The sequence below is a fragment of the Triticum urartu genome, chromosome 1A, assembly GCF_056163025.1.
Source record: "Triticum urartu cultivar PI428250 chromosome 1A, HENAU_Tu73, whole genome shotgun sequence".
In the NCBI taxonomy this organism is placed as follows: domain Eukaryota; kingdom Viridiplantae; phylum Streptophyta; class Magnoliopsida; order Poales; family Poaceae; genus Triticum; species Triticum urartu.
In genome coordinates, this window is record NC_141873.1 from 105,942,893 (window position 1) to 105,962,971 (window position 20,079).

Here is a 20,079-nt window from a genome sequence, read left to right on the forward strand (position 1 = left end):
GGTTCCTGCTCTTCTCCTGCATCATCGTCCATACCGTCGATGTCTTCAGAGTCGAAGTTGAGCATGTCGGTTAAATCGTCGATAGTGGCTACTAAGTGGGTGGTGGGTGGGCAGCGAATTTCTTCGTCGTCCGCATCCCATTCTAGCCGGACATAGTTCGGCCAAGGTTCTCCTGACAGGGAGAGGGACCTTAATGAATTTAGCACATCGCCGAAGGGCGAGTGCTGAAAGATATCCCCGGAGGTGAACTCCATGATCGGCGCCCTGTCGGATTCGACGGGCACGGATGTAAGCAGCTCGGAGTCCGTGGCCGAAGGTGAATCCAGTGGTTCGGCGACACGACTCTCGTAAGGGTTGAAGTCAGTATCCGACTCCATCTCCACTGAGAGTGCGGTCTCCATGGCGGGGTCTATCCCTCCGCTCTCGGATGACGTGATTTGCTCCGGTTTGATGGCCGGATTAGTTGCAGATGCGATCTCCCGAACACTGTCCGACGGCAGAGTTACGTCGTGCTCATCGTGATTGTGCAGAGCACCTGACACGGGCTCGAATCCGTCGAAGATCAAGTCTCCGCGGACGTCAGCAGTGTAGTTTAAGTTTCCGAATCTGACCTGATGGCCAGGGGCATAGCTCTTGATCTGCTCCAGATGGCCAAGCGAATTGGCCCGCAGTGCAAAGCCGCCGAATATAAAGATCTGTCCGGGGAGGAAAACCTCACCCTAGACCACATCACTATCGATGATCGAAGGAGCCATCAAGCCTTATGGTGACAACACAGTGGAACTCTCAATGAAAGCACCAATGTCGGTGTCAAAACTGGCCGATCTCGGGTAGGGGGTCCCGAACTGTGTTACTAAGGCAGATGGTAACATGAGACAAGGGACACGATGTTTACCTAGGTTCGGGCCCTATTGAAGGAGGTAATACCCTACGTCCTGCTTGATTGTTCTTGATGATATGAGTATTACAAGAGTTGATCTACCACGAGATCGTAGAGGCTAAACCCTAGAAGCTAGCCTATGGTATGATTGTATGTTGTCCTACGGACTAAACCCTCCGGCTTGTATAGACGCCGGAGGGGGCTAGGGTTACACAAAGTCGGTTACAAGGGAGGAGATCTACATATCTGTATTGCCTAGCTTGCCTTCCACGCCAAGGAGAGTCCCATCCGGACACGGGACGAAGTCTTCAATCTTGTATCTTCATAGTCCAACAGTCCGGCCGAAGGATATAGTCCGGCTGTCTGGAGACCCCCTAATCCAGGACTCCCTCAATGAGGATGAGGATGACAGTGACTATGATCTTAATGATGCAATGAGACACTTTGGTCTTTTGGCAAATCTTCGCGGCTACATGGCTGGAGGAAAGGAATGGGTTCTTGATAGTGGATGTACTGATCATATGACCGGAGATAAAGATATGTTCCGTGAGCTTGCTGAAAACGACGGCCCTCGAAAGTATGTCACCTTTGGTGATAACTCAAAGGGTAAGGTGGTTGGCCTAGGTGAGGTGCCGTCTCACATGACAGCTCCATACAAAATGTCATGCTCGTTGAATCTCTTGGGTACAATTTACTTTCAGTATCTAGACATGCTGATTTCAGTTTCAATGTCCTATTTACTGAAGTATATTGCCAAGTGTTTTGAAGAGACAATCATAAAATGGCCTTTACCGGTATACATAGAGGTGATCTTTACATTGTTGATTTCACTAAAAAGGCTCAACCTAGAACTTGCTTAATTGCTAAATCTTCTAAAGGTTGGTTATGGCATAGACGATTAGGTCATGTTGGTATGTGAAACCTTGACAAGCTTATTAAAGGAAATCATATCCTTGGTGTTAACAATGTCATATTTGATAAGGATACACTTTGCAACGCTTGTCAAGTAGGTAAACAGGTTGGAGGAAGGCATCCCATGAAGAACATCATGACCACAAGGAGGCCACTCGAGCTACTTCACATGGATCTTTTTGGTCCTAATGCTTACAAAAGTCTCGGTGGAAATTCTTTTGGTCTAGTTATAGTTGATGACTTTTCAAGATTTACGTGGGTGTTCTTTCTCGATGATAAATCGCAGGTCCAAAAGATCTTCAAAAACTTCGCTAGGAAGGCCCAAAATCAATTTGAAGTGAAAATCAAGAAGGTTCGTAGTGACAACGGAATGGAGTTCAAGAACGCAAATGTGGACACCTTTCTTGACGAAGAAGGGATTTCACATGAGTTCTCGGCTACATACACACCTCAACAAAATGGAGTGGTTGAGAGGAAGAACCGGACACTCATCGAAATGGCGAGAACAATGCTTGATGAGTACAAGACGCCAAAGCACTTTTGGGTGGAAGCGGTTGAGACAGCTTGTCATGCAACAAATCGCTTGTATCTTCACAAGCTACTCGGCAAGACGGCATACGAGCTCCTCACCGGTAACAAACCACAAGTTGGATACTTTCGAGTATTCGGCTCAAAGTGCTACATTCTTGATAAGCATCATCGTTCTCAATTTGCTCCGAAGTCTCATGAAGGTTTCCTACTTGGTTATGGCTCAAACTCTCACACATACCGTGTCTACAATAATTTCACTCGAAAGGTTGAAGAGACGGTAGATGTGAAGTTTGATGAATCTAACGGCTCGCAAGTAGGGAAATTTCCAATCGATGTACGAGACAAAGACCCTTCGGAAGCAATCCAAGACTTGTCTATTGGCAAGATTCGTCCGACGGAGGTGAAGGAGAGTACCTCATCCGTCCAAGTGGAAGCTTCTACCTCACGACAAGGTGAACCAAGAGTTGATACGGAAGCATCCACAAGTGGGACACACCAAGATGAGGAAAACGAGGAAGTGCATCAAGATGAACGCCAACAACCTCCTTCTCCACCACGACAAGAGAATAACGACGGAAACAACGAAGAAGGCCAAGAAGAAGAACAAGATGAATAAGATGTTCAACCAAGATCCAAACAAAAGCTTTCACGAGTTCGAGCAAGAATTTCTAAAGACCATCCCATCGAGCAAATCTACAATGATATCCAAACTGGGAGAATCACTCGCTCAAAAACTTGTTTAGCTAACTTTTGTGAGCACTATTCATTCATCTCTAGCATTGAACCTATGAAGGTTGAAGAAGCTTTGGAAGATCTGGATTCGATAAATTCCATGCATTAAGAGCTACACAACTTTGAGAGAAATCAAGTTTGGACATTAGTTGAGAAGCCCGATGTCGGTGTCAAAATTGGCGGATCTCGGGTAGGGGGTCCCAAACTGTGCGTCTAAGGCGGATGGTAACAGGAGGCAGGGGACACGATGTGTTACCCAGGTTCGGGCCCTCTCGATGGAGGTAAAACCCTACGTCCTGCTTGATTATTCTTGATAATATGAGTAGTACAAGAGTTGATCTACCATGAGATCGGAGAGGCTAAACCCTAGAAGCTAGCCTATGGTATGATTGTCTGTTGTCCTACGGACTAAACCCTCCGGTTTATATAGGCATCGGAGGGGGCTAGGGTTACACAGAGTCAGTTATAAGGAAGGGGATCTACATATCCGTATTGCCAAGCTTGCCTTCCACGCCAAGGAGAGTCCCATCCGGATACGGGACGAAGTCTTCAATCTTGTATCTTCATAGTCCAACAGTCCGGCCAAAGGATATAATCGGGCTGTCCGGATACCCCCTAATCCCGGACTCCCTCAGTAGCCCCTGAACCAGGCTTCAATGACGATGAGTCCGGCGCGCAGATTGTCTTCGGCATTGCAAGGCGGGTTCCTCCCCCGAATACTTCATAGAAGATTTTGAACACGAGGATCGTGTCCGGCTCTGCAAAACAAATTCCACATACCACCGTAGAGAGAATAATATTTCCAGAAATCTAATCTGCTGACGTACCCCGTAGTGTGACATCACACCACAGCCAGGTCTTTATTCGAATCATTTTTCACAACCTATCTCAGCGTGTTTCGCGAGGCGGTTTCCTTGGCACGTCTTGTCAAAGCAAAGATCGTGTCCCCTTATTACGGGATTCCCTTCAATACGGACATGGGTAACCCAACCGCGCCATCAATTATGGCGCTTGGGGGATAAGCGAGTTTTACCAGGCTAGTGGGGGAGCATAGTTTTGTCCGCCCTTATAAAGGAATAAGGTCTCCCCTTTTTCTACCCACGCCTTCTTCCTCCTCGCACATCCATTCTCATGTACTCGAGCTCCAGCGCCCAAGTCCACATCCTCCTCCTCAACTCTCTCCAAACATGTCCGAAGCGGGAGGCAAGTGGATGGCCTCCTCCGTCACGGAGGGGCACATCAAAAAGCTACGTGGAGCCGGATACCTAGCCGCAGATATCGCGCACCGGCTGCTAGCCGCGGGGTAGATCGTCCCTACCCTGGAACCTCACGAAAGGGTGGTTTTCCTCCCCCACTTCGTCCGGGGACTGGGGTTTCCCCTCCATCCATTCGTCCGCGGCCTCATGTTCTATTATGGGCCGGACTTTCATGATCTAGCTCCGAATTTCATCCTCAACATCTTGGCATTCATCGTCGTGTGCGAGGCTTTCCTCCGCATTCGGCCCCACTTCAGCCTATGGCTGAAGACCTTCAATATCAAGCCGAAGGTAGTAGGCGGCCAACAAGCGGAATGCGGCGGAGCCATGGTGGGCAAAATGCCCAACATTACATGGCTCGAGGGCTCCTTTGTGGAGACCATAAAGGGGTGGCAATCGGGGTGGTTCTACATCACCGAGCCACGCGACACCCATTGGGTGGCGGCCCCCGAGTTCCGATCCAGAATCCCCACGCGGCTCACTTCCTGGAAGGAGAAGGGCATGTCTTGGGGCTCATCGGTGGAGCTGGACGGACTCCAGAAGTGTATCCGGAACATGAGAAGCAAGAAACTTAAGCTTGTCAACATAGTCCAGGTCATGCTCTTCCGCCGGATCCTCCCGTGCCAACAACGGGCTTTCAACTTGTGGGAGTTCGACCCATCCCAGCACCAGACTCTGCGCGAGCTCTTCGACACGACGCATAAGGACGTCTGGAAGGTGCTATTCAAGGGCGCCGAGCTCCCCCCTTCTCTTACCGAGGACCGCGGGCTAAGCGCGAAGCGCCCTGCGAATCCGGTAAGCTCTGTGCATAGGGTACTTATTTCCCATAGCTTAACCATGTGTGGGTTCTAAGCTCCCATGCCTTTGACAGGACTGGATGGAGACATCGGAGCAGATTAACTGCCCGGCCCCTCTGCCCAAAGACCCCGCAGACGCTCTCCTGACGGAGATGCGGACTCCGGCTCCTTATGAGGTGCCGGAGAAGACCAAGAAGAAGGCCAAGGGAACCTGAAAGAGTTCCCGGCGCCAGGTGGTATCGGACTCATCGTTTGATAACTCCAAGACGCACACCTCCCGTGAAAACAAGGTGGAGGAAGATGAAGACTCTCCCCCTCCAACCGGGGGAGACAAGAAAAGGAAGGCCGCCCAAACCAGGGAGGCCGAAGGGTCCAAGAAGGGAAGGACTCTCCTTCCAGACTGTTCCACCACCGCCACTGATGGAGAAGACGAGTGGTTACTCAGGGCCAAGCCCCTGGCGAAGTCGTAACTATTCGGATACCAGAGTAAATCATAGCATATCTTTTATTGCACCGCTTCCCCTAATCGTCGAATATGATCACGCAGTCCGCCCCGAGCCCGTATCGACGTACCCTCGCCGAACGGTTCCTTGGACTAGTCGGATATGGATAGCGATCCACTTCCATCCGCCTCCTTTCCTCGCCCTACGGACAATGTCGAGGTATTGTCTCAAGGGGCACCGAACCGGGGGAGATAGTCCCGGAGGCGCCTCAAGGCGACCTTCCGGACTCCAGGAGCAAAGGGAGCAAGGCTCCCAGGGGCTCCATGTTCGGCCCTCAGCCGAACACCGTGCCGGAACCTCCAGTGGTTCCGGATTCGGGCAGGCGGTCCCCTTCCAAGAGGGGCAAGCCGTCCATGCCGGTGACCTCTGTCCATCCAGAGGCACCGGACGACCTGCTGGGAGCACTTCGCGGCACTTCCATCGACGAAGAGCACCGCACTATTATGAGTGCGGTGATCAAGAAGGTTCAGTACGCCAAGAGCGGACTGACTGAAGCCTGTGTCAGCCTTTTGACAGGATTTGAGGTAAGTATTTAAAATATAGGAAAAATATTACCGCATAGATAGTAGCCCCTGATGCTCTGTTTGGTGTTCACAAAGAAAAGTCGAATAGAGGATCAAATAACATCTGCATGTGTCTAATATAAGTATGTCCATGCAGGCTTCGCTGCTGACCTCTACCGCACTGACTGCGGAGGTCGCCGCACTGAAGCAGAACCTCGAGCGGTCCGAGAAAGAGCTCGGCCTTGCCAAGAGGCAGCTTGAGGAGAACAAAGGTAAGTAATGCCTTGTCCATATATATATATATATATAAGATGCAGTTGCGAAATGATAGGATCATCATGGATGTGCCAGGGGCCACGACTGAAGTGGCGACCCTGAAGCAAGCGCTGTCCGAGGCCAAAAACAAAGCGACCAAGGAGCGCACCGAGCGGGAAAGACAAGAGGCATGGGTGGGCGAGGTGCAGCAAGAGCTCCAGGCTCTCGTGAAGAAGCACGAGGCTTTGGAGCTTGACTCGAAGACGCGAGAGTCCGAGCTTGCCGCGGCCCTCGAGGGCACAAAGCATGCCCAAGCTAAATCCCAAAAGGCCCTCTAGGAAATTGAGGCGATGAGGAAGATAGCGGCGGGTAAGGAATTCAATATGCAAAGCAAGCATGTGAAAGTAAATTACTTGTTACTTACTCGAGTCCGGAGCTCTCCAGGAGCATTCACAGATTTGCCCCACAGCGTGTCGGATGCCATGAAATATTACTAGGCCGAGGAGGGAAGCTCGACGGAGTTGTTCTGGTCTCAGTATACTGGGACCGAACATCCGATGCCTATGAGCGACCAGCCGAAGCAACTGGTCGAGCTGCACAAGGCGGCCGAACAGGCCATGAAGGGCCTTATAGTCCGGATGTGGCCTGGTGACTCCCTTCCCAACAGCTACTTCGGCCTGGTGAGGCGGCTTGTGGATGCCTGCCCACGGCTGGAAGTCATCAAGCGGTCTGTCTGTATCGAAGGTGCCCGCCGGGCTTTTGCCCGTGCAAAGGTGCACTGGGCCAAGATGGACGCCGAGAAGCTGGTGAAGGAGGGGCCGCCGCAGGGCAAGGAGCATCGCCACCACGAAATGTATTATGAGGGTGTCCTGAAGGGTGCCCGTCTTGTGGCGGACGAGTGTGCGAAGGATGTAATTTTTGAATGAACTTGCTCGTGTGATCCTGTATTATGAAAACTTGTTCATATGCGCTATGCAATGCTTGTTTGAATTTAAAATATTACCTTTTGTGCGGCTGTTTGTTAAATCTGAGAGATGGCCAGTCGTCGGCTTCTGCCCCCATGCCACGAGTGCTGGGGTGTTCGGGATAAATCTGAGCACTCTTTTTCCCATTGTTGGGTCCTTCGAGGGAGGTGCTCAGCACAACGAACAAGGCAATCGGACTATAATGCTTTATCACTCTCACTTAGCCATAGAAGTCTACAATTTTAAATTTTGGCGAAGCCCCTAGTATTCGGAAGGCCAAATTCGGGGCTCTATACACGCCTTAAGCCGGACAAAGCCGACTCTTCGCTCTAAGCGGCATAAGTCTTTAGGGACTCGAGACCTCTCGTATAGCGACCAGCACTCGCCTTATCATGACAGTCAGTTTTAGCTTTCTCTACTGAGGTGCTTAGCCTAGATGAACCGGGGCACAATCGCAGTAGTTCTCCCAGTGCTACCTTAGCCGATATAGCGGAACGTAAGGTACCAAAACATGGGAGCCGGGCAAATCCAACTATTGACCCAAGACATGATTCGGAGCTGATGCATATAATGCTATAAGTTCGGGGTGCCGCACTGTCGAAAGTGTTCGGACTTCTCACGCCGTATTATGGGGTACACTTAAGCCCCTGGTGTATTGGCCGTACTAGAGTGTACGGGTGCTGAATGTCATGAATGAACATATATATATATATATATATATATATATATATAAAGAAAGAATGGAGAATGCGGTAATAGTCTAGTGCTATGCATTGTTTATTCAAAAAGGTGCGTCGAAGCAGAATGATACAAGTAGTGCGATAAGCAAAAAGTAGGACTATTTGACATGTCCCCTCCAAGGGCAAGCTAAGGAATGGTATTTAAAGCAGGTATTTCACTCGTTATCAGAGACCACCTGGGAGTTCCTTGATGCGACGTAGCTTTCTGCCTCCTTGGTTGTTGTATCGTGTGTCCGGCAATCATACTGCCGGACGGGGCTTCCAGAGATTGAAGTCCTGAAAGAACGAAAAATAACAAAGCGGGAAGCCCCTAGTGCAGTTGAGCCGCATCTTGGGGCGTGCCGTAGTCGTGCCCCCTCCCCACTTGTGCCCATGGTATTTTCAATGCATAATTATGTACGCGTAGCACGGATTTCGCCATTTGGCTGGGACTGGGGTGGGGGCCGCATTGCTATGCGAGCTCGGAACGTGCCAGGCGGTCTTGTTGCCGATTACTCCGGGCGCGCTTGAAGGTGTCCGGGTCTTTAATCGCCGAACTAGTGGATTGCCTTAAGAGGCTGCTTTGCGCTTCTGCTGCAAGGGCCGCAGTGTGCTCCTCCATGCGGAGAGAGCGCTCTGTGTTTCCATTGACTGTGATGACCCCCCGAGGTCCTGGCATCTTGATCTTGAGGTATGCATAGTGCAGTACCGCGTTGAATCTCACAAATGCGGTTCGCCCGAGCAGTGCATGATAGCCGCTGCGGAACGGGACTATATCGAAGATTAACTCCTCGCTTCGGAAGTTATCTGGGGATCCGAAGACCACTTCCAGTGTGACTGAGTCTGTGCAATGGGCCTCTACACCTGGTATGACGCCTTTGAAGGTCGTTTTTGTGGGTTTAATCCTTGAGGGGTCTATACCCATTTTGCGCACTGTGTCCTGATAAAGCAGGTTCAGGCTGCTGACGCCGTCCATAAGGACTCGAGTGAGGTGAAATCCGTCGATGATTGGGTCTAGGACCAGTGCGGTGAATCCACCATGACGGATACTAGTGGGATGGTCCCTGCGATCGAAGGTGATCGGGCAGGAGGACCATGGGTTGAACTTTGGGGCGACTGGCTCCAACGCATATACATCCCTTAACGTACGCTTCCGCTCCCTCTTGGGGATGTGGGTTGCGTATGTCATGTTCACCGTTCGCACTTGTGGGGGGAACCTCTTCTGTCCTCCGGTCTTCGGTTGCCAGGGCTCCTCCTCGTCATCGCTATGTGACCCCTTATCTTTGTTTTCGGCATTTAACTTGCCGGCCTGCATGAACACCCAACATTCCCTGTTGGTGTGGTTGGCTGGCTTGTCGGGGGTGCCATGTATTTGGCACGAGCGATCGAGTATTCAGTCCAAACTGGACGGGCCCGGAGTGCTTCTTTTGAATGGCTTTTTCCGCTGACCGGGTTTAGAGCCTCTGAATTCGGCATTGACTGCCGTATCCTCGGTATTGTCGCTATTGACACGGCGCTTATGTTTGTTGCGGCGTGACCTGCCATTGCTATCCTTGGTATCTGAAGTACCGTGGTTCTTTGATATGGTATTGCTGCGAGCCAGCCAATTGTCTTCTCCTGCGCAAAAGCGGGTCATGAGTGTCATGAGGGCTGCCATAGATTTCGGCTTTTCCTGGCCAAGGTGCTGGGCGAGCCACTCGTCGCGGATGTTGTGCTTAAAAGCTGCTAGGGCCTCCGCATCCGGAAAGTCGACGATTTGTTTTTTCTTTGTCAGAAACCATGTCCAAAATTGGCTGGCCGATTCCTCTGGCTGCTGAATTATGTGGCTCAAGTCATCAGCTTCTGGTGGTCGCACATAAGTGCCCTAGAAGTTGTCGAGGAATGCGGCTTCCAGATCTTCCCAATAGCCAATGGATTCTGCTGGTAGGCTGTTGAGCCAATGCCGAGCTGGTCCTTTGAGCTTGAGTGGGAGGTATTTGATGGTGTGTAGATCGTCACCGTGGGCCATGTGGATGTGCAGGAGGAAGTCCTCGATCAATACCACATGATCTGTTGTGCCGTCGTATGATTCGATATTTATGGGTTTGAAACCCTCTGGATTTGGTGATCCATTACTTCGTCTGTGAAGCATAGGGGGTGTGCGGCGCCTCTGTACTGGGCTATGTCGCGACGCAGCTCAAATGAGTCTTGTCCGCTGTGTTCGGCCCGGCCGGATTTACTTTTACTATATCCGGTGTGACGGTTATTGTCCCGCATAGTGGGGCGCCCTCGTGATCCGTAGATCGATCTTGCATGTTTTGCTTTGTCCTCCAATACGTCTCGCAGGTCTAGCATGTTTCCCCGTGCCTTGACATTTTTATTTGAGTGGCGTCGGGGTGCGGGTTGAGCTTTTGGCTGAAATGCCTCTCTGTCACGACCACGAGGTGGCCGATCAGCCGCGTCATACGCCGGGGATGTCGGTTTTAATGCTTCCTCCTCCAGTCGGGGTAGCAACCTGCACTTTGGGTAACTCTTGGAGGGGCGTTCGAGTTCATATTCCTCGCCCGCGAGGACTTCAGTCCATCTGTCAGCTAGAAAATCTTGATCAACTTGAAGCTGCTGTTGCTTTTGTTAAGTCTATTTGCCGTGGCTATAAGCCGGCGCTTGAAGCGCTCTTGCTCGACGGGATCCTCAGGCATGACAAATTCATCATCATCGAGGCTTGCCTCATCTTCGGAGGGAGGCATTATCATCCTCCGCCTCTCCATCTGCCGCTCTCTCGGGAGGGCTGGCTTGTCCATCCTCCTACTCTAAATCTTGCTGGAGGGGATTGTTGTCGTCTTCGGCACTGTCCAGAGTGCTATTATCTCCTGTGCCGGTGTCACCACTTTTGCTTTGGCGAGACTTAGAGCGGCGCCGTTGACGCCGGCGCTTGGGTTGCTTCTTGGAGGGGTCATCCTCCGCTGTCTCGTCGCCATTGCCTTCTTTGGGTGTGTCCACCATGTATATATCATACGATGAGGTGGCTGTCCAGTGCCCTATGGGCAGTGGTTCCTCTTTGTCTCCCGCATCGTCATCCATACCGTCGATGTCTTCGGAGTCGAAGTCGAGCATGTCGGTCAAATTGTCGACAGTGGCTACTAAGTGGGTGGTGGGTGGGCGGTGAATTTCTTCGTCATCCGCATCCCAATCCTGCCGAACATAATTCGGCCGGGACTCTCCTGACAAGGAGAGAGACCTTAATGAGTTCAGTATGTCGCCGAAGGGTGAGTGCTGAAAGATATCCGCGGAGGTGAACTCCATGATCGGTGCCTAGTCGGATTTGATAGGCGCGGGCGCAGGCGGTTCGGAGTCCGTGGCCGGGGAAGAGTCCGGCAGTTCGGCGTCACGGCTCCCGTGAAGGGTAAGGTCGACACTCGGCTCGATTGCCGCTAAGAATATGGCCTCCGTGGCGGGGTGTATCCACCCGTCCATGGGTGGCGCAATTGGCTCCGAATTGAGGGTCGGAGCGGTTGCCGGTGCGGTCTCCTGAACACTGTCTGATGGTAGAGGTAAATCATGCTCATCATGACCATGCGGCGCACTCGGCAGGGGCTCGAATCCGTCGAAGATCAAGTCTCCGCGGATGTCAGCCGTGTATTTTAAGCTTCCAAACCTGACCTGGTGGCCAGGGGCGTAACTCTCAATCTGCTCCAGATGGCCAAACGAGTTGGCCCGCAGTGCGAAGCCGCCGAATACAAAGATCTGTCCGGGGAGAAAAGTCTCACCCTGGACTACATTTCTATCGATGATCGAAGGAGCCATCAAGCCTAACGGTGATGACATAGAGGAACTCTCAATGAAAGCACCAATGTCGGTGTCAAAACTGGCGGATCTCGGGTAGGGGGTCCCGAACTGTGCGTCTAAGGTGGATGGTAACAGGAGGCAGGGGACACGATGTTTTACCCAGGTTCGGGCCCTCTCGATGGAGGTAAAACCCTACGTCCTGCTTGATTATTCTTGATAATATGAGTAGTACAAGAGTTGATCTACCACGAGATCGGAGAGGCTAAACCCTAGAAGCTAGCCTATGGTATGATTGTATGTTGTCCTACGGACTAAACCCTCTGGTTTATATAGGCACCAGATGGGGCTAGGGTTACACAGAGTCGGTTACAAGGAAGGAGATCTACATATCCGTATTGCCAAGCTTGCCTTCCACGCTAAGGAGAGTCCCATCCGGACACGGGATGAAGTCTTCAATCTTGTATCTTCATAGTCCAACAGTCCGGCCAAAGGATATAATCCGGCTGTCCGGATACCCCCTAATCCCGGACTCCCTCACCCGACAACAACCACAACATCATCGGTACCAAATGGGTGTTTTGCAACAAGCAAGATGAAGATGGACAAGTAGTTCGCAACAAAGCACGTCTCTTCACCCAAGGCTACACTCAAGTCGAAGGTATGGACTATGGTGAGACATATGCCCCCGTTGCTAGACTTGAGTCCATTCGCATCTTACTTGCCTATGCTAATCATCATGATATCACCTTGTACCAAATGGACATTAAAAGTGCTTTTCTAAATGGTGAAATAGAGTAGGAAGTTTATGTCAAGCAACCTCCCGGATTTGTCAATCCGAAGAAACCTAATCATGTTTACAAACTTCACAAAGCTCTTTATGGTCTTAAACAAGCTCCTAGAGCATGGTATAAATGCTTGACCAAGTTCCTTATTGAAAAAGGCTTTGAAATTGGAAAAATAGATTCTGCTCTTTTTACTAAAAGGGTTAATGGAGAACTATTTGTGTGCCAAATTTATGTCGATGATATTATATTTGGATCAACTAACCCTCATTTTAGTGAAAAGTTTGGAAAGCTAATGTCGGAGAAGTTTGAGATGTCAATGATGAGTGAACTCAAATTCTTTCTTGGTTTGCGAATCAAGCAAACTAAGGAAGGTACCTTTGTCTCTCAAACAAAGTACAACAAGGACTTATTCAAGAAGTTCAATATGCAAGAATGCAAAGGTATGACTACACCCATGCCTACTAGTGGACATCTTGATTTAATCAAAGATGGTGAACCAGTTGATCAAAAGGTTTATCGCTCTATGATTGGTTCATTGTTATATCTATGCGCTTCTCGTCCCGATATTATGCTAAGTGTGTGCATGTGTGCATGATATCAAGCTGCTCCTAAAGAATGTCATCTTAAGGCCGTGAAAAGGATAGTGAGATACTTAATCCATACACCAAATTTTGGCATTTGGTATCCAAAGAGGGCCTCCTTTGATCTTGTTGGCTACTCCGACTCGGACTATGCCGGTGACAAGGTTGATAGAAAGTCCACTTCGGGTACTTGTCAATTTCTTGGTAGATCTCTTGTGTCTTGGTCTTCCAAGAAATAAAACTCGGTATCCTTATCCACCGCCGAAGCGGAATACATTGCCGCTGGATCATGCTGTGCTCAATTACTTTGGATGACCCAAACTCTTAAAGATTATGGGATATATGTGAAACATGTTCCATTACTTTGTGACAATGAAAGTGCTATTAAGATTTCTGACAATCCCGTGCAACATTCTCGAACTAAGCATATTGAAGTTCGTCATCATTTCATTCGAGATCAGGTTGCCAAAGGGGACATTAATCTTAAGCATGTTCGCACCGAAAAGAAGTTAGCTGATATATTCACGAAACCACTTGATGAGAAAGTGTTTTGCATGTTAAGAGATGAATTGAACATCATTTATGCTTCAAACTTGGAGTAGGAACTCCATTTAATACATGCAAGGCGTGAGCCTATGACTAATCCTTGATATTTCTCTTATGTTGACTATCTCATGTCTTGGATATATTTGCACCTTGCATGTTACCTAACCCGTGTAGGTACTTGGATGAATCTAAATCTATGAGATTGCAACTCACTCACATCTAGAGCAATTTCTACATCACCAAGTCTCTACACAATGGTGGATGAAGACAAGGAAGCACGCAACCACTCAAACATATCCTTTGACAAATTTTATGTTGAGTTTCATGATTGTCATTTTGGATATACAAGTGCTCTTCCTTGCAAGAACTAACCCATGTAGGTAGATGAACTCAAACTCCAAGTGGTGCTCCCAACTCTTGATGAGTTACATCAACCTTGAGCAACCCACACAAGTTCAACTACATGATCATGATCAACGCCACCACCCAAGGTATGTTATTCCATCTTAGAGAGGCTTTACTCCAAGTCATGAGTCAAAGCAACTCGACAAGATGTGAATACATCAAAAAACTTAAACGAAAAATGGTAACCCCATTTTGAGCTTAAACGATGAGCATGACCTATGATCAAGTGATCTCACTTGACTCCTCAGTCAATATACTCTAACATAGGTGACTTTGTCACTGACCAATTCTAGATGAAGTTCTCTTGTGTTCTTTTTGTGCTCTTGCCTTTGTCTCATGCATATTTGTTTCCAACTTCATCTAGACTTCTTTTTAGTTTCTTCTCTTTTATTTTCTGTTCTGCATTCCTTGCATCAAATTCATTGCAAATCTTTCAGTTAATTCCTTGCAAATTCTTGTGAGATCTTACTTGTCTAGTGAGCTGATGTGACAAGTGTTCTCTCTGCGTTGAACTCGGTCTCACCGGTTTGATGCTTACGGTTCAACCGAATGCTCTCGGTACAACCAAACCATACAACTCGGTGTCACCGATTTCACTACAGGAAAGACATCTTGCCACTTGTTTTTGCATTCTTTTTGATCTAGTTCCACTCAATGAATCTTGTCCTCGACCAGCATCCCATTCAACTTGCTGCTTTGTTCTGTGACTCAATGACCAAACCCATCATGACAAAATCCAGAAGAACCCTTCTTGGAAATTGATGTCAAAGGGGAGAGAGAGATCACATCAAAGCTTAATCATATCTATAGGGGGAGAGAATACTCAAGGGAATAAAGAGTAATCATCAAGGACCCCAGATGCTTGGTGTTCAAGACGAGAGAAGTCACATGTCTTCAAGAGGGGAAAGACATGTTCATATTTGCTCGTTTGCATTAGCTCTGTTTATTTCCTTTGAGCTGTGATTTTGCTCTGATTTTCTGTTCCCTATCTTCTCCCAGTATCCCATGCTAGATTCAAGGGGAGCAAGACATCTAAGGGAAGGAAATCCTTGAATTTATTGCACATCTTTACCTATGGGGACATGTCTATATCCTTTGTGGTACTTAGTACTCACTCTACATGTCATCCCAGTCTTGGTACTCTTGTGGTTTCTTTTGTTTGCTCTGGCCAGTAGGTGTATCCGTGTTATCTAACCTTGTTTACGCAGGCTCATTCCATCCTAAGCCAACTCAAGACCACAAGGTAAGTATATGCATCACAGTCATGCGTATGAGAAATTCTTGCTGATGTACATACTGTTTGCAAGGACTCATGAGCATGACGATACATTTCTCATATTCACATCATTTGCTCTGATGCATATAGCCAACATACATGTAACACATTGCTTACTCTGTCATGTTTATGCATTCACATGCTCCTATATTCCATACTCACATGATTGCATACATGTAGGGGGAGCCTATGCATGTTACATGTCTTTCCAAAGCTTTACTTACTATTCTCTATATCTTTATCTAAAGCTTTGATGTATGTTGTCATCAATTACCAAAAAGGGGGAGATTGAAAGCACAAGTGCTCCCTAGGTGGTTTTGGTAATTAATGTCAACATATCTCTTGTTGGACTAACACTTCTACCTAGTATGTTTCAGATAAGTTCAACAATGAAGTGGCATGGACTAGAGGATGTGGAACCCCTTCAAAATGCTAAGGACAAAGGATTGGCTCAAGCTCCAAGCTCAAGACTCTACATTTTCCATTTTAGTGATCCAAGATCACATTGAGTCTATAGGAAAAGCCAATACTATTAAGAAGGGAGGAGGTGTTGCTTAATGGCTTGCTTGCTTAAAGTGCTTAGTGATATGTTCCAAAGCCCTCAATCACTTTCTCACTTCCAAATGTGTCCCACACCAAATATCCAACTCGGCCCCACCGATTCTTTCTATCCGGAGCCACCGAGTTCAGTTGACATAGCCACTGCCAGAAACCCTAATCAGTTCAGTCTCACCGATGGGATCTTTGTCTCACCGAGATGGGCTTGCAAACTCTCTGTTACCCATTGCAATATTTTCGGTCCCATCAAGATATGCAATCAGCCCCACCGAGTTTGCTTGGCCAACTCTCTGTTTCGCTTATTACCCAAATCGGTCCCACCAAGTTTGAGTAATCGGTCAAACCGAGTTTTGGATTTACCCTAACCCTAGCACATCGGTCCCACCGAAAACTCAAACGGTCACTAGATTTGCTGAATCGGTCCGACCAAGTTTATCCATTCGGTCCCACCGAGATTGGCAAGTTGAGTAACGGTTAGATTTTGTGTGGAGGCTATATATACCCCTCCACAAACTATTCATTCATGGAGAGAGCCATCAGAACAAACCTACACTTCCAACTTACTTTTTTTTGAGAAAGAACCACCTACACTTGTGTTGAGGCCAAGATATTCCATTCCTACCATATGAATCTTGATCTCTAGCCTTCCCCAAGTTGCTTTCCACTCAAATCCTCTTTCCACCAAATCCATATCCTGTGAGAGAGAGCTGAGTGTTGGGGAGACTATCATTTGAAGCACAAGAGCAAGGAGTTCATCATCAACACACCATTTGTTACTTCTTGGAGAGTGGTGTCTCCTAGATTGGCTAGGTGTCACTTGGGAGCCTCCGACAAGATTGTGGAGTTGAACCAAGGAGTTTGTAAGAGCAAGGAGATCGCCTACTTCATGAAGATCTACCGCTAGTGAGGCAAGTCCTTCGTGGGCGACGGCCATGGTGGGATAGACAAGGTTGCTTCTTCGTGGACCCTTCGTGGGTGGAGCCCTCTGTGGACTCGCACAACCATTACCCTTCGTGGGTTGAAGTCTCCATCAATGTGGATGTACGATAGCACCACCTATCGGAACCACGTCTCAAAGATCTCCGTGTCTCCTATTGCGTTTGAATCCTCCAAACCCTTCCCTTTACTTTCTTGCAAGTTGCATGCTTTACTTTCTGCTGCTCATATAGTCTTTGCATGCTTGCTTGATATGTATTCTGTTTGTTAAACTTGTGCCGAAACTCCACTTCAACCTAAAGAAATTAAAAACTGCAACTTTTAGCACTTAGTGTCTAATCACCCCCCTCTAGACTCCTCTTCTCGATCCTTTCACTCGGTCATGTATACATAGTTTTCGAACCCGTAGAGTACGCACGCTTAACGTTCAGTGACGATTGGTATTACGAGTTTATGTGTTTTGATGTACCAAAGGTAGTTCGGAGTCCAGGATTTGATCACGGACATGACGAGGAGTCTCAAAATGTTCAAGACATAAATATCGATATATTGGAAGCCTATGTTTGGACATGAGAATGGTTCCAGGTGAAATCGGGAGTATACCGGAGCACAGGGAGGTTATCGGAACCCCCCGGGAGGTGTATGGGCCTTATTGGGCCTTAGTGGAAGAGAGGGATAAGAAGCAAAGGAGGGGGTGCGCCCCCCCAAGCCCAATCCGAATTGGGAGGGGGGCCAGCCCCCCTTTCCTTCCTTCTTCCTCCTCCTTCCTTCTCTCCTAAAACCAAACAAGAGGGGGGGCATCCTACTCCCGGTGGGAGTAAGACTCCCTTGGGCGCGTCTAGAGAGGCGGCCCCCTCCCCCTCCTCCGCTCCTTCATATACGGGGGAAGGGGGCACCCCATGGAGACACAAGTTGATCAATGATCTTTAGCCGTGTGCGGTGCCCCTCTCCACCATAATCCACCTCGGTAATATCATAGCGGTGCTTAGGCGAAGCCCTGTTCCGGTAGCAACATCATCAACGTCATCACACCGTCGTGTTGACGAAACTCTCCCACGAAGCTCTACTGGATCGTGAGTTCATGGGACGTCACCTAGCTGAACGTGTGCAGATCGGTGATGTGCCGTACCTTCGGTGCTAGATCGGTCGATCATGAAGACCTATGACTACATCAAACGCTTGTGATAACGCTTCTGCTTACGGTCTACGAGGGTACGTAGATGATACTCTCCCATCTCGTTGCTATTCATCACCATGATCTTGTGTGTGCATAGGATTTTTTTTGAAATTACTGCGTTCCCCGACAGTGGCATCTAAGCCAGGTCTCTGCGTACATGTTATAGGCACGATTAGAACACAAAGGAGTTGTGGGCGTGGGTATATACATATTGCTTGCCGTCACTAGTTTATTCTTGATTCAGCGACATTGTTGGATGAAGCGGCCCAGACCGACATTACACGTATGCTTACGCGAGACTGGTTCTACCGACGTGCTTCACACACAGGTGGCTAGTGGGTGTCTGTTTCTCCAGCTTTAGTTGAATCGGATTCAATGAACAGGGTTCTTTCTGAAGATCAAAAAGCAATCACTATACCGCGTTGTGGTTTTTGATGCATAGGTAAGAATAGTTCTTGCTCAGCCCGTAGCAGCCATGTAAAACTTGCAACAACAAAGTAGAGGACGTCTAACTTGTTTTTGCAGGGCATGTTGTGATGTGATATTGTCAAGACATGATGCTAAATTTTATTGTATGAGATGATCATGTTTTGTAACACAGTTATCAGCAACTGGCAGGAGCCATATGGTTGGCGCTTTATTGTATGAAATGCAATCACCATGTAATTGCTTTACTTTATCACTAAGCAGTAGCGACAGTCGTAGAGGCAATAGTTGGTGAGACGACAACGATGCTTCGATGGAGATCAAGGTGTCAAGCCGGTGAGGATGGTGATCATGACGGTGTTTTGGAGATGGAGATCAAAGGCACAAGATGATGATGGCCATATCATATCACTTATACTGATTGCATGTGATGTTTGTCCTTTATGCATCTTATTTTGCCTAGTTCGGCGGTAGCATTATAAGATGATCTCTCACTAAATTTCTAGGTATAAGTGTTCTCCCTGAGTATGCACCGTTGCTACAGTTCATCGTGTCGATACACCATGTGATGATCGGGTGTGCTAAGCTCTACGTTCACATACAACGGGTGCAAGCCATTTTTGCACATGCTGAATACTTGGGTTAAACTTGACGAGCCTAGCATATGCAGATATGGCCTGGGAACACTGGAGACCGAAAGGTCGAGCATGAATCATAGAGTAGATATGATCAACATAGTGATGTTCACAATTGAAAACTACTCCATCTCACGTGATGATCGGACATGGTTTAGTTAATATGGATCACATGATCACTTAGATGATTAGAGAGATGTCTATCTAAGTGGGAGTTCTTAAGTAATATGATTAATTGAACTTAGTTTATCATGAACTTAGTACCTGATAGTATTTTGCATGTCTATGTTCTTGTAGACAGATGGCCCGTGTTGTTGTTCCATTGAATTTTAATGCGTTCCTAGAGAATGCTAAGTTGAAAGATGATGGTAGCAACTACACGGACTGGGTCCGGAACTTGAGGATTATCCTCATTGTTGCACAGAAGAATTACGTCCTGGAAGCACCGCTAGGTGACAAACCCGCTGCTGGAGCAACGCTAGATGTTATGAACACCTGGGAGAGCAAAGCTGATGACTACTCGATAGTTCAGTGTGCCATGCTTTACGACTTAGAATCGGGACTTCAACAACGTTTTGAACGTCATGGAGCATATGAGATGTTCCAGGAGTTGAAGTTAATATTTCAAGCAAATGTTCGGATTGAGAGATATGAAGTCTCCAATAAGTTCTATAGCTGCAAGATGGAGGAGAATCGTTCTGTCAGTGAACATATACTTAGAATATCTGGGTACCACAACCACTTGACTCAATTGGGAGTTAATCTTCCTGATGATAGTGTCATTTACAGAGTTCTTCAATCACTGCCACCAAGCTACAAGAGCTTTGTGATGAACTATAATATGCAAGGGATGGATATGACTATTCCCAAGCTCTTCGCAATGCTAAAGGCTGCAGAGGTAGAAATCAAGAAGGAGCATCAAGTGTTGATGGTCAA